Source organism: Notamacropus eugenii, chromosome X, assembly GCF_028372415.1.
Source record: "Notamacropus eugenii isolate mMacEug1 chromosome X, mMacEug1.pri_v2, whole genome shotgun sequence".
NCBI lineage: Eukaryota > Metazoa > Chordata > Mammalia > Diprotodontia > Macropodidae > Notamacropus > Notamacropus eugenii.
Window position 1 is genome coordinate 97,582,740 of NC_092879.1, and position 13,741 is coordinate 97,596,480.

The 13,741-nt window shown below is 43.7% G+C and overlaps 2 long non-coding RNA genes across 2 annotated transcripts; both read right to left on the bottom strand.

The window, feature by feature from the left end:
• Positions 1 to 1,952: 1,952 nt before the first annotated feature.
• On the bottom strand, positions 1,953 to 6,928 carry LOC140515725 (uncharacterized). The gene is made up of 2 exons (XR_011971180.1): positions 6,840 to 6,928; positions 1,953 to 2,068 (listed from the first exon to the last, which is right to left on the bottom strand). It is a non-coding gene; the product is annotated as an uncharacterized lncRNA (long non-coding RNA).
• Positions 6,929 to 11,998: 5,070 nt separating this feature from the next.
• Positions 11,999 to 13,544, bottom strand: LOC140515724 (uncharacterized). The gene is made up of 2 exons (XR_011971179.1): positions 13,335 to 13,544; positions 11,999 to 12,590 (listed from the first exon to the last, which is right to left on the bottom strand). It is a non-coding gene; the product is annotated as an uncharacterized lncRNA (long non-coding RNA).
• Between the last annotated feature and the right edge of the window lie 197 nt (positions 13,545 to 13,741).

Below are 13,741 nucleotides of genomic sequence, written 5' to 3' on the forward strand. Positions count from 1 at the left end.
ATATAACAGAGGTGCTCACTGTATAATGGAGGCACTTGTTGTATAATGAAGGGACTTGCTACATAACAGAGGGACTCACTGCAAACTTGAGGGCCTCACCGTACAACAGACAGGTTCACAATCTCATGGGTTATAATCACTACTTTGCTATTTAGATGTTCATCAAGCACCACTTTAATAATCTGTGCTTGAATCTTGTCAGGGATTCAAGTCAAGTTCATTGGCCTCTGGTAAACAGACTCTGTTCTCTTCCCTTTTGAAGAAATTAGGAAAGTATTTACCATCTTACAATCTTGTAAAACAACATCAAAGATCTGTGACAATTGGAACAACCCACCTGAGTTCCATGTATCTTTCTGCAATGGAAAATGCCTGGATCCACAGAGGGCCCAGAAACACGGATTCTTTCCATTTTCAGGACAGCACTTTTCCTGAAAGGGGGGTATAAAGCACATGCAGAATTGCAGTGCCATTGGCTCTTCCTTAGGATAAATGGATCTCATGGCACATCTTCTGAAGCCTACAAGTTTTCTGAGCCACCAAATTCTACCAGCAGTGTGGAACTCCCTAAGGCCAATGTGTTCACCATGGACCCCTGACAGGGAAAGTTAATCAGCTATGGAATACTAGGTAAGAGGCTGCCAGGAAAATATTTTGAAATGTAGATGATCTGATCTACTAGTGCTCACCATAAGTACATGGAATGGAGACTTGACTGAGTTCCAGGCCTCCCTAAGCCCCCCATGCTTGAAGGGATTAGGCAGGCATGTTTCCCCATCTCTATATATAAATCTATCTGGAGGAAAGGGCTGTAAGGTCAGTTTCCACTTTCTCTAGGAGAGTTGGGGACACAGTTGATTTCAGTGAAGACGTTGCTGGGAATGGCTTCCCCAACATCAGAATTTGTGTGGGGAGCTCAAGTCCATCAGCCTGATTTTCCTTGTTTTCTCTCTGCTACAGCCAAGGTTTACAGTACTAAATGGAGGGAGCTCCTCCCTGAAACCCTTCTAGGGCTCACAGTGCATCCAGGCAATTTGATCTGCTTCTGCTACATTTGCTCCTCAGCATGCCCTGGGCCATGCCTGGAATGCACTCCCTCTATCGTCCTGCCTGTCAGATTCCTCCTCTCTCTTCAAGGCTTGGCTCAGCTCAGGTTTCACATGTCCTGGTGCCATGCCTCATTCACCCCAGCTGAAAGTGTGACCTCGCTCCTCAGATGTTCCTAGGGCCCTCTGGTCTCTCCAGGGGCCCCATGATTCTCTGCCTCACATGATACTCCTCCATGTGGATGCTCTACCCCTTCCCAACTCTACATACCCAGCAGAAGGTAAACCCTTTGTGGCCAGGGCTTAGGTCACCTTTTGTCTTTGGATTCCCACTGTGAAGAATGGTGCCTGGCACATGGCTGGCACTTAATAAAGGCTTGTAGGATTGGCAAACCGGGATGAGTTGTCTATCAGAGGTTAGCATGACAGGCAGAAGCTCACTCAGTGGGGAGACAGTGAATCAAACTAGGTGAATTAACAGCCATTTTCATTCACTGTTTCTAGTGGAGTACCTTGTGATTTTTGGGGGGATTTTCCTTCATTGGACATCTCTGGGGGCACCAACTGGCAAGCTCTGCAGATTGTTGCTCAAAAGCCAAAAGGCTTTAAAAATCTCCATATGGGAAGCCAGGATACAATCCACGTCTGTCTGGCCACCACAAGTGTTCAGATGAGGTGCATGTACCAAAACACTGACACTAGCCAGAGCAATCCGAGTGAACGTTTACAAATGTTCACACAAGAAACTTGGGATCCATACTTAGATGTGAAAAATTTATTGAGGACAGGTCATACTACACAAACACACTAAAGAGAAGATTGGATTTCACTGCATTGTCTAGGAAGGCTTGTCTGTGTGTGTATCTCTGTGTTTTCAAATGAGTGAAGCAAAAAGGGACACTAGAATTCATTTTTTAAATCTCACAACTTTATCCAAAAAGTCAGAGAATATCTCTGGCTGGCCAGGAGGAAAAGGTTTCAATGAGGAGAAGTCCACTGATTGTAAGAGCTCGAGAAGGGTGCTGGAACAAAGAGAAAGAAGAAGCCCTTAGGTTACAGGAGCCACACTACAGTCTAGTGCTGCCCATTCCGGGGCAACGTCAAACTCTCACTAATAGTCCTGGGGGTTTTCAAACTGTTGTAGAGATTTCACCAGGGCTTTCTGCTTCCATATACTGGGAGCTCCCTCTAGGGAAGGTCTCTTTTTATATCAGAAACAAAACCATCATTTCTCTACACCCTCAATGTCAATGCAAGACATCCTTTCTCATTTCCCTCCCTGAGTGACTGGTTAAAGGTGAGGCTTGGTCAATGCCACCTCAGGACAGTGCACTCAGAAGGCTTTGTAATTACCCTCAGGAAACAGCTGGTAAAAACCAAGATGGTCCAAAGTTAAATTCATGGAAAGGCAGTGAATAAAACCAAAGGACACAGCTAGACAACATGATGAGAATTGGATTTGGGGAGATGAGGGCACACGGGACCAGACTGCTGAACAATTATGCCTTGCTACTATTTTCTTCTGCTTGTTTTATCCCTTTTCTGAGACTTGAGCATCGTTTTAGGTTCTGATCCCACTTTCTTCCCACCCTGAGAAATTCTATTCTCTATCTTAACATCAAATTCTTAACTCAAAACAACTGAGGGATGTCACTTCTAGGGCTGTATCCCAAAGAGATCATCAAAATGGGAAAGGGTCCCACATGTACAAAAATATTTATAACAGCTCTTTGTGGCGGCCAAAGACTGGAAATCAAGGGGATGCCCCTCCACTGGGGAATGCTGAACAAGTGGTGGTATATGAATGTAATGGAATACTATTGTGCTATAAGAAATGATGAACACGAAGACTTCAGAGAGTCCTGGAAGGACTTATGTGAACTGATGCTGAGCGAAAGGAGCAGAACCAGGAGAACTTTGTACACAGCAACAACCAGAGTGTGCGAGGAATTTTTCTGGTAGACTTAGCCCTTCACAGAAATGCAAGGATCTAAAAAATTCCCAATGGATTTTTGAGGCAAAACACCTTCCACATCCAGAGAAAGAACTATGGAATTGGATCACAGAATGAAGCAGGCCATTTTCTCTTGTGTTATGCTTTGTTTTGTTTTATGGTTTCTCCCATTCATTTTAATTCTTCTATTCAACATGACTAAGGTGAAATTCTATTTAGTAGGAATTTACGTGTAGAGCCTATATAAGATTACACACCGTCTTGGGGAGGGAGGATACGGGGGGGGGGGGAAATGGGGGAAGGAGGGGAAAAAATCTAAGATATATGGAAGTGATTGTAGAACACTGAAAACAAATAAAATAATTATTTAAAAAATATGAAAAAAACAACTGAGGGTACTGTCAATGGCCAACAGTCAGGAAAGGGTAAGGATGGCAACAAACATCATGAAGCATAAAGAGAAGGAAACCCAGAAAGACTTTTCTGAAAAAATGGAAAGTGAAAAAAGTCAGACTAAAACCATTTTTTAAAAATGGTCACATGGCAACTCAGGGAAAAAAATAAAATACTATTTAAAATAAATAAATAACCTAAATAAAAATAAATAGAAATGTGTGCCTGTCTGGATTCCAGTTGCTACAAGTGGGATATTCCAGGATCGTCCTAAGCAACACCACCAAGCAAACACTTGGAGGAATGTAGACGAGGCACATACATTAGGGGAGACAGATGCCCGCCATCCATGCCTAAAATACATCAGCCTCTGGGCAAGAAACAACACTGGACTGCTGGCTTTCATTTCAGTCAGATGACACTGGAGGAGCTGGAAAGGATTAGGGAAACTTGGTGCAGGCTGATGGTCGACATGGACTCAATCCTGTCCATACACTGCTTCTGGAAATCAGAAGTCAGTTCACTTTCTCCAAACCCTGAGCTCACTGGCATGATTTTTAGCCTCTGAGGCACAATCCTCAGGTTAGCATTTGGATGACAGAATCGAGGCCTGAAGCAGCTGAACTTCCCATAAGCCAAAGTGGACTTGCATAAATCAGTTAGCAAGGTGACAGTTAATTTCCTCTCATAGAACCATGTCAACCTGGGTTTGCCCTTAATCTATAAAGCACACTCCATTCCTGGGCCAGGACTAACCGACCAAGTGATCTGCCAGGCCCTCTCCTGCCTCCTCCTCTGTTTCATGGCACCTCCAAGCCTGGCTTCTCTCAGCCTGGCAAAGTCACCCTTTCTCCTGGCCCACTCCATCAACGAGGACTAACTAACGGTCCCTGCAAGAGACTTGATCCTCAATCTGTCAACAACTACACACTGAGGGTCCTGCCTCCTGCCAACTGGAGCACTGAGCTCTGCCTCTAGCTCTCTGTACCTCCACCCTTCTCCTCTTCCCTGCCCCCCCCCCCCATTCCTCAAGGTTAACTTATTTGGAAGTCCAAAAAAAAGGAAGAGAGAAGTCTAAATAGCTGCCAACCCAGTGACTCCCCATCTAGCTTTGGTCACACCTTGGGCTGTTTTGTTTTCTTAGGATATTTCTCTTAAGGGTTTCATGAAATCTCCTAAAATTAGGTGATTTGAATGTACTATTTGAATGTACTAAACTACCAAGGAAGAAGGGCTTTAAGCATAGGTCTGCCAATGGCATGTACTTCTGTTGTACAAGAAAATGTTCAGAGGAGAAAGGCAGCCTCAAGAACTCACCATCTGACAAAAACTGCTGGGAAAACTAGATAACAGTGTGGTGGAAACTGTGCATAGATCAATGCCTGAAACTGTACACCAGAATAAAGTCTAAATGGGCACACAATCTAGGTATAAAGGCTGATACTATGAACAAATTAGGGGAGCAAGGAATAGTGTATTTGTCAGATTTATGGAGAATGGAGAAATTTATGACCAAAGAAGAGATAGAGAACATTATGAAGTGCAAAATGGTTCATTTTGGTTACATTAAGTTGAAAAGTTTTTGCACAAGCAAAACCAAGCAACCAAGGTTAGGAAGGAAGCAGAAAACTGGGAAAGAATTTCTGCAACTAGTCTCTATGATAAAGGCCTCATTTCTAAAATATATAATTGAGTCAAATTTACAAGAATACAAGTCATTTCTCAATTGATAAATGGTCAAAGGATATGAGCAGGCAATTTCTGGAGAAAGAAATTAAAGATATCTACATTCATTTGAAAAATTGTTCTAAATCACTATTGATCAGAGAGATTCAAATCAAAACAACTCTGAGCTACCATATCACCTATCAGAGTGGCTAACATGACAGAACAGGTAGATGATAAATGCTGGAGATGTGGGAGAGTTGGAACACTAATTCATTGTTGTTGGAGCTGTGAGCTGATTTAACCATTCTGGAGAGCAATTTGGAACTATGCCCAAAGGGCTAAAAAAATGTGCATACCCTTTGACCCAGCAATACCACTTCTAGGACTGCATCCCAAAGACATAAAAATGGGAAAAGTACGCACATATACAAAAGTATTTATAGCAGCTCTTTACGTGATGGCCAAAAACTGTAAATCAAAGGGATGCCCATCCATTGGAGAATGGCTGACCAAGTTGTGGTACATAAATGTAATGGAATACTACTGTGCTATAAGAAATAATGAACAGGAGGACTTCAGAGAGGCTTGTAAGACTTATATGAACTGATGCTGAGTGAAAGGAGCAGAACTAGGAGAACTTTGTACACAGCAACAACCACAGTGTGCGAGGAATTTTTCTGGTAGACTTAGTCCTTCATAGAAAAGAATGGACCTAAAAAAATACAAATGGACTTCTGAGGCAAAGTGCCTTCCACATCCAGAGAAAGAACTATAGAATTGGATCGCAGAGTGAAGCAGACCATTTGCTCTTGTGTTATATTTTGTTTTGTTTTATGGTTCCTCCCATTCATTTTAATTTTTCTATTCAACATGACTAAGGTAAAAATGTATTTAATAGGAACGTATATGTGGAACCTATATAAGATTGTCTCAGAGAGGGAGTGTGGAGGGAGTGGGGAAGGAGGGGGAAAATCTAAGATATATGGAAGCAGTTGTAGAACACTGAAAACAAATAATTTTCTAAAAAAGACTTATTTGAACTGATGCAGAGTGAAATGAGCAGAACCAAGAGAACATCATACACAGTAACAGCCACAGTGTGTGAGGACTGTGAGGACAGACTCAGCGCTTCACAGCAGTACAAGGATCTAAAACATTCTCAAAGGATTTGAGGCAAAATGCCATTCACATCTACAGAAAAAACTATGGAATCAGAACGCAGCATGAAGCAGAATATTTTCTCTTGTGTTATGTTTTGTTTTGCTTTTCTTTTGATTTCTCTTATTTGTTTTGATTCTTCTATGTAACATGACTAATGTGAAAATGTATTTAATGGGAATGTATGCATAGAACCTATATAAGATTTCATGCTGTCCCGGGGAGGGAGGGCGAAAGGAGGGGAAGAAAATTTAAAACCCAGGGAAGTGATTGTTCAAAGCTGAAAACAAATTAATAATAAACAAAAAAAGAAAGGCAGCCCCATGGCTATAGGAGCTCTTAAAGACCCTCTTCCAAGTCAAAGAGGGAGTGTAATCCTAATCTGCCAAGGGAGGACCCACATTAACAGAACCACAGAATCTCCAACTATTGATATCAGAATAAACACTTTCCATACACACATTTAACAATTAAAACATTTTTCCAATTGTCAAGCATTACTGTTCCCTGCCTCCTATCTCCCATCACACACCCCACCTCCCACTGGAAAACAAACAAACAAAACAAACTTTGTAACCAATATGCAGAGTTAAACAAAACAAACTCCTCACTGGCTGTACCTTCAAATTCTGCAGCCTGGGCTCTTCACTGCTGTGTCTGGAAGTGGGGAGCCTGCTTTAGGGCTGCTTCATCACTTGGAATCATGGTTAATCACTGCTTTGCTCTGTTTGTCTTTCAAAGTCATTTGGTTTTACAATGTTGATCTTAGAGCATAAAACTATAAACCTACTTCAGGAGTGTTGTCACCAAAAAAAAAAAATCAAAAGTAGATGAATATTTAAACACAGGAAGAATGACTAGGGATCAGCTAATTTCCTAGCAGGGAAAGATAAGTGGGAAACCTTGGGATCAAGGCCTTGCTTAGGCTTCCATCATGAAGCTTAACCACACGCCAGGTGTGAGACACCAGAGGAAGGGACTTGGCATCAGGAAGGTCTGACTTCATAGCCAGTCTCAGACACTGACTAGCTGTGTGGCCCTGGTCAAGCCTCAGCGTCCTCATCTGTAAAATGGAGCGCTTAGCTCCCCAGGCTGTCATGAGGGGCACATGAGCCAAGACACACATATCCCTCTGCAAACCTCCAAGCACTATGTAAGTGACAGCCACTGTCTTCATTCTCATTCTCACTAATTTAAATGGTCCCATGATTTAGATAAGAGTCTCCACTATCATCATAGGAGTCAGCCCCAAATTCAAATACACCTGTGCAATGAAACATATTATCATTTACTCAGGGCCCAATGGGCTTATGGAGGGAAAAAACCCCTTCCCAACACCCAACACGGCTGTCTCTGAAGAGCCACACTTCTCCAAGTCCAGAGACATGCCCAGAGCACCAATAAGGATAAAAATAGCTAGCATTTATAGCACACCTACTGTGGGCCAGGCACTGTACAGACACTTTACAAACACTCATTTGCTCCTCACAACAACCAGGAGAGGTAGGTGCTCTTAGGATCCCACATTTTACAGCTGGGGAAACTGAGGTAGGCAGTCATTCAGTGATTTGCCCAAGGTCACCCAGCTAGTCAATGTCTGAGGCTGCCTTTGAATGCAGGTCTTCCTGCCTCCAGGCCTGTCTGTGGCGCCACCTAGCGGCTACTTTGAAGGATGTAGAAATGACTGATGATTGTCCATGATCTTTTTTAAGTCCATCGCCAAGGGCTTCCCCTCTTCCAGGGCCTCCAAGCAGCTTCCTGCACCTGGAAAGAAAAATCCAAACTCCAAACATGGTGGCTTGTTCAGCTTCCTCTCCACCTGTCTTGTAGCAAAAGAGTGAAAAAATAATAACAGAACATCCAGTGATTTAGCTGACTAATATTCCTCCACATCCATCCCATTGAGATGGGGGAGAAAAACAAAGAAGAAAAATGTCCATGGTCTCTCTCTTTGTTTGAGTTGATGATGGTCAAGTCTCCCAGGTCCACCTTTATCCTTTTAAGACAAAGGAGAGGGGAGGCAAGAGGAGCCCGGGGCCAGGGGGGCCACCTGGACACCCAGGGCTGCTCCCCCATTCGTCTACTTCTTTGGAGAGACGCACTCTCCAAAACAGTGCCTGGCAGCAGCACAGGCCTTTATGGACCTGAGATGTGGACGTGACAGGAGGAATAACTCCAATTGGCAAATTGGAAACTTCCACAGTTTAGAAATCACTCTTTGCACAAGGGTTGAGGGGCTGGGAGGGGAGCTCTGCATATATTTCTATTTGTAAAAATAAATCCTTGATTTCTCTTTGAAGTCTCCACTCATGATCGTTTCTCCCTTCAATCTTTGAAAGAAAAAGATACTCAGAGAATAACTTTGTCCTTCCCCCATGCAGTCGTCAAATTTACCACTGTCCCAGAAACTGTTTTGGAATTGCAGCCAATAACCTGCATTCATTTACTTTAGGGAAAGAGTGGAGGGTATGGGGCACATTGAAACTGATTGAATGCCATGGGCCTGAGGAGCAACCAGTGTGGAAACCTGCTCTACACATGCAAAATGGCCACTTATCTGAAACTCAGAGTCCCAGAAAGTTTCCTGGAGCACTCTGGGCATCAGTGACTTCCCCATGCTCACACATCAGAGAGATAAGCTGAGTCCCGTTCCTTCTGCTTCTTTCCCAGGCCAATGCTCTTAACTGTGACAGGACTCACTATCCCTCCAAGGTCTCTGATGTTCTGTGCATTTCCCATTCAGTCAATCATCAAGCTGTAGCCTTTGCTTCAGAGTTGTTGTGTGTCCCAAATCACTGTCCCACTAATTATAGATTCTGAATTCTGATTCTGTACCTTTGAAGTAGTTGAGAAATGGAGTGTGGTACAGTGGCCAAAGCTCTGGTCTAGGAATCAACACCTAAGTCCTGATTCGCCCACATACTGTCGATGTGCCTTTCAATGTATCACCTCACTGGACCTCAATTTCCCCATCTATAAATTGGGGATAATAGAATTTGCACTTCCAAATTCACTGAGTTCTAATAAAAAACCTAATAGAAACCAGTAATACTGAAGAAAAAAGGTAAGTGTGAAATTTCTCCCAGAACAGAATGACACAACAGTCCAAGATCAAAAGGGAACCAGAAGAAAAGAGAAAATAAGTTCTAAGGAAATAATCAGTAAATACATTTCAAGATTGGTATGTTGTGATAGGAAGAGTGCTGGGCTGCCCAGGGGCCAGGAAGCCTGGCCCTGGCATTTTATTCCCTGGTGGGCCTCCTGAGGGGCACCTAATGCCCTGGGCCTCAGTTTCCTCATCTGCAATGTAAGGAGACCAAACAAGATTCCATTTGCCTTGTAACAGTTATGACTGTACAAAACTCTTCAATTGGAAATGTGCAAAATTAATGTATAATTTGATGGCAAAGTGTGCAAAGCTACTACTTTTTTGACCCAAGTAGGTAGTCCTATGGGAACTGACTGAATCTAGACTGTTCTTTCTTGGAGGGAGATTCCTTGGATCTGCCCCCTCAGAGGACTGGGCTGCTCTGAGGCTTGGGCCCTCCCTCCCTCCCTCAGTCTCTCTTTCAGTCCGTCTGTCTGACTATATGTACACATAAGCGTGCACATATGTGCATGTACTTATTTATATAAACACATGTATAAATGGGATATCTTCATTACCATATTGGAGAAGTAGGAAGGCAAGGTGGTGAAAAAGCTGGTCAGGAAGACCTGGGTTCAAGTCTGACCAACATGCTGTGTGATGGTGCCTCCGTCCACTAACACTAACAGCGGCAGAGCAGATGTCCATCAGTCTTGATACAGGGAGCTCCTTACCCAGAGTTCCCTTTCCGCTATTAAAAATAGAAAAGGACAACAACAACAAGGCCTTTGTCTCCTCCTTGACCCCGATCTCATCCGAGGGCACCAGAGGCCTGCACGGCCTCCCTCACTTTAATCCAATTCACTTGCATGTTGCGGCCTCACCGCCCAGCAAACGGAAAGCAAACAGCAACCCCAGGAGAGGTGGCCCTTCTACCTGCACAAGTGATCCCAGTCTATCCCATTGCCCCCAGCAGAATGCTCCCTTCATCATAAGCACTCTTTCACTTAGCTCCTGCCTCTTCCTGTCTCCTGGCTGCTTTCTTACTGCCTACAAACATGATCGTGTCTCCCCCATCCTCAAAAGCCCCTGACTTTCTCCAATGACCCCCACTAGCAGCCCATATCTCTCTTCCATTTGGAGAAAGTCATCTAGAACCTGCCACTTTCTGTCTTCTTCCTCTCTGCTCTGCTCTGCTCTCTGTAGTCTGGTTTCCAACATCAATCATTCCATCAAAAGGGCTCTCTCCAAAGTTGCCAATGATCTCTTAAATGCCAAAGTCAATGGCCTCTTCTCAATTCTCATCCTTCTTGACCTCTTTTCACCCTTCCAACATTGTTCTCTATTCTCCCTGATATTCAGTTCTTTCTAGGACCCCAGGACCCTTTCTTATGGCACTGCTCAGTCCTGGATCTGTTACCACTGATCTGAGCACCCCTAAGGCTCATTTGTTGGATCTGCAGCCAGGTCAGGCCTGGTAACCAAGGGTATCCTACAAGATTCTGTCCTGCACCCTCTTCTCTTCTCTTTCTATATTATTTTACTTGATGATCTCCTCAGCTCCCATGAAATCAACTGTCATCTCTATGCAAATGACTGTCAGATCGTTTGATCCAGCCATAACCTCTCTGCAAATATCCACTCTCACATCTCAAACCAAATGTCTTGTAGACATCTTAAACTCAACATATCCCAAACTGACTCTACCTTTCCCCTAACCCTTCACCTAGGGTAGCTAGGTGGTGCAGTGGATAGAGCACCAGTGCAGGATCTGAGTTCAAATCTCACCTCAGACACTTGACACTCACTAGCTGTGTGACCTTGGGCACACTTAACCCCAATTGCCTCATCCTGGGTCATCTCCAGTCATCCTGATGAATATCTGGTCACTGGATTCAGATGGCTCTGGAGGAGAAGTGAGGCTGGTGACCTGCACAGCCCTTACTCACTCAAAACAAAGTCAAGTGCAAGTCATGTCGGTATTTCTTTGATGACATGGTCTTCTTCGGCAACGAAGGACAAACACACACAACCTTTCACCTTCTCCTAAATTGCATAGTACTGTTTAGGGCACCATCTTTCTAACCTCCCAGCTCCCAATCTAGGTGTCAGCCCTGGCTCCTCACTCTATATCATCCCTCACCCTGTTGCCAAGTCTTGTCTTTTTTGTTTTTGGAACCAACTGTGGTTAAGTGACCTGCCCAGGGTCCCACAGATGGTAAATGTCTGTGGCTGAATTTGAACTCTGGTCCTCCTGACCCCGGGGCTGGTGCTCTATCCACTGCACTATCTAGCTGCCCCCGCCCAAGTCTTGTCAATTCTACTTCACAATACCTCTTTACTGTTCTCTCCTCTGACACAGCCATTACCTTAACACCTAGCCTACTGCAATAATCTTTGGGTTGGTGTGTGGGTCTCAAGTCTTTCCCCACTCTAGCCCACCCTCTACTGGGCTCTCAGAGTGATCTTCCTAAAGTGCAGGTTCTGCCATGTCAACCCCTTACTCAATAAAATCCAGCGGCCCCCCGCATTACTGCCAGGATCAAATACAAAATCCTCTGTTTGGTTTTTAAAGTCTTTCCCAACCTTTCCAGTCTTCTTATCTGTTACTACCCTTCAAGTCTCAATGATCCATTGTCACTGGGCTCCTTACTATTATTCACACAACACATTCCATCTCCTGACTCCAAGTATTTTTCTAAATGTATTTATTTCATTAAATACTTCCCAATTACATGTAAAAAACATTTTAACACAAATTGTTTAAAAATTTCAGTATCCAAATTTTCTTTTGCCTTTCCATCTCTCCCCCTGAAAACACAAGCAATTTGATATTGATTATGTATGTGAAGTCATAAGAAACATATTTCCTTGTTAACCATGTTATAAAAGAAAAATAAAATGACAAAGTATCCTACAATCTGCATTCAGCATTCAGTTCTCTGTCCAGACATGGAGAGTATTTTTCATCATGGGTCCTTTGGACTCCAAGTGTTTTCACTGGTTGTTCCCATGCCTGGAATCCTCTCCCCTCCTCATCTCCAACTCCTGGTTTCTCTGGCTTCTTCGACGTCCCACTTAAAAGCCTACCTCTAGAAGAAGCCTTTTTTCACCACCATCCCCTTCATGTTAGTGCCTTCTTTTCCAAGATGGCCTTCCTTTTCAGCTGTCCTGTACTTAGATAGCTTGGACTTACATATTTGGTGCGCATCATTCCTCACCCATTAGAGAGCAGGGGCTGTGTTTTTCCCTTCCTTTGTATCTCCAGCTCTTAGCAGAGTGCCTGGCATACAGGAAATTACAGTAGTGGGTGTTTCTGTTGGTTTCTATAGTGTACTGCTGATTCATATTAAGTTTACAGTCCTTTAAACCCCCGTATCTTGTTCAGAGCCCTATCTTCCCCATCTTACACCTTAGGAGGTTGATTTTTTGTGTATCTAGGCGTAAGACTTTACACTTGGCCCTAATGGATATGAATTTGCTCTATTCTAACCACTGCTCCTGCCTGTCAGTATTCTTTTGGATGCCAGCTCTGTCAGTTCATGTGGTAGGCCCCGTCAGCTTGGTATCATCTGCCAATGCGGTGAGTGGATCATCAATGGTTTGAACTATTGCTGATAAAAATGTTAAACAGCAAAGGATCAAGCACATTTTATTCTTGGAGCAACTCTGGAGATGTCCTGCTAGACTGACACTGAACCATGAATGTGCACTCTTTGAGCACAACCAGCCAATCATTATGAATCCAATTGGATTATCATCCATTCTAATCCATGCCTCTTTATCAAAAGCTTTGCTAAACTCTAGGTAAACCCTAGCCACAGAATGCTCCTCATCAATGAATTGAGGCATCCTGTTCAGGAAGCAAGGCTGGCTCTTTGTAATGAATGCTTCCCAGATTGGATGTTCGCCAACAAGCTTTTTAAAGATCGCTACCTAGATATTTTCATGAAACCAAGTCAAGGTCACTGGCCTCATTATACAGATTCTGTTCTCTTTCCTTTCGGAAAATCAAGAAAACATTTACCCTTTTACAAGCTGGTTGGATCTCAACGACTTTCTATGATGTCACGGTCAAAAGCCCGGCAAATACATCTGCTAGTTCCTTCAGTGTGTAGTTTGTTGGGGCTGGCGACTTGAACTCGGTACTCCACCACTCTCTCTGTACTCATGCTGGGGTCCAACTTCACGTTAGCCATTTTTATTCTGTCTTTCCAGTGTGAGGGAGGTGATTTTCCTTGGCAGAGAAAACAGAAAGGAAAGCTGAATTAAGCAGCTCTGCCTTCTCTGCTGACAGTCATCATTGCTCTGTCCACCCCAAGCACAATTCTTACTCCTCCTCTGCTTGTTGTTTTTCTCCCAATGTATCTTAACAAAAAGTATCTTGGTCCTGAGGCTCCCTCGCCAGCCTCAGGGCATTCAGGGCCAGAGCCC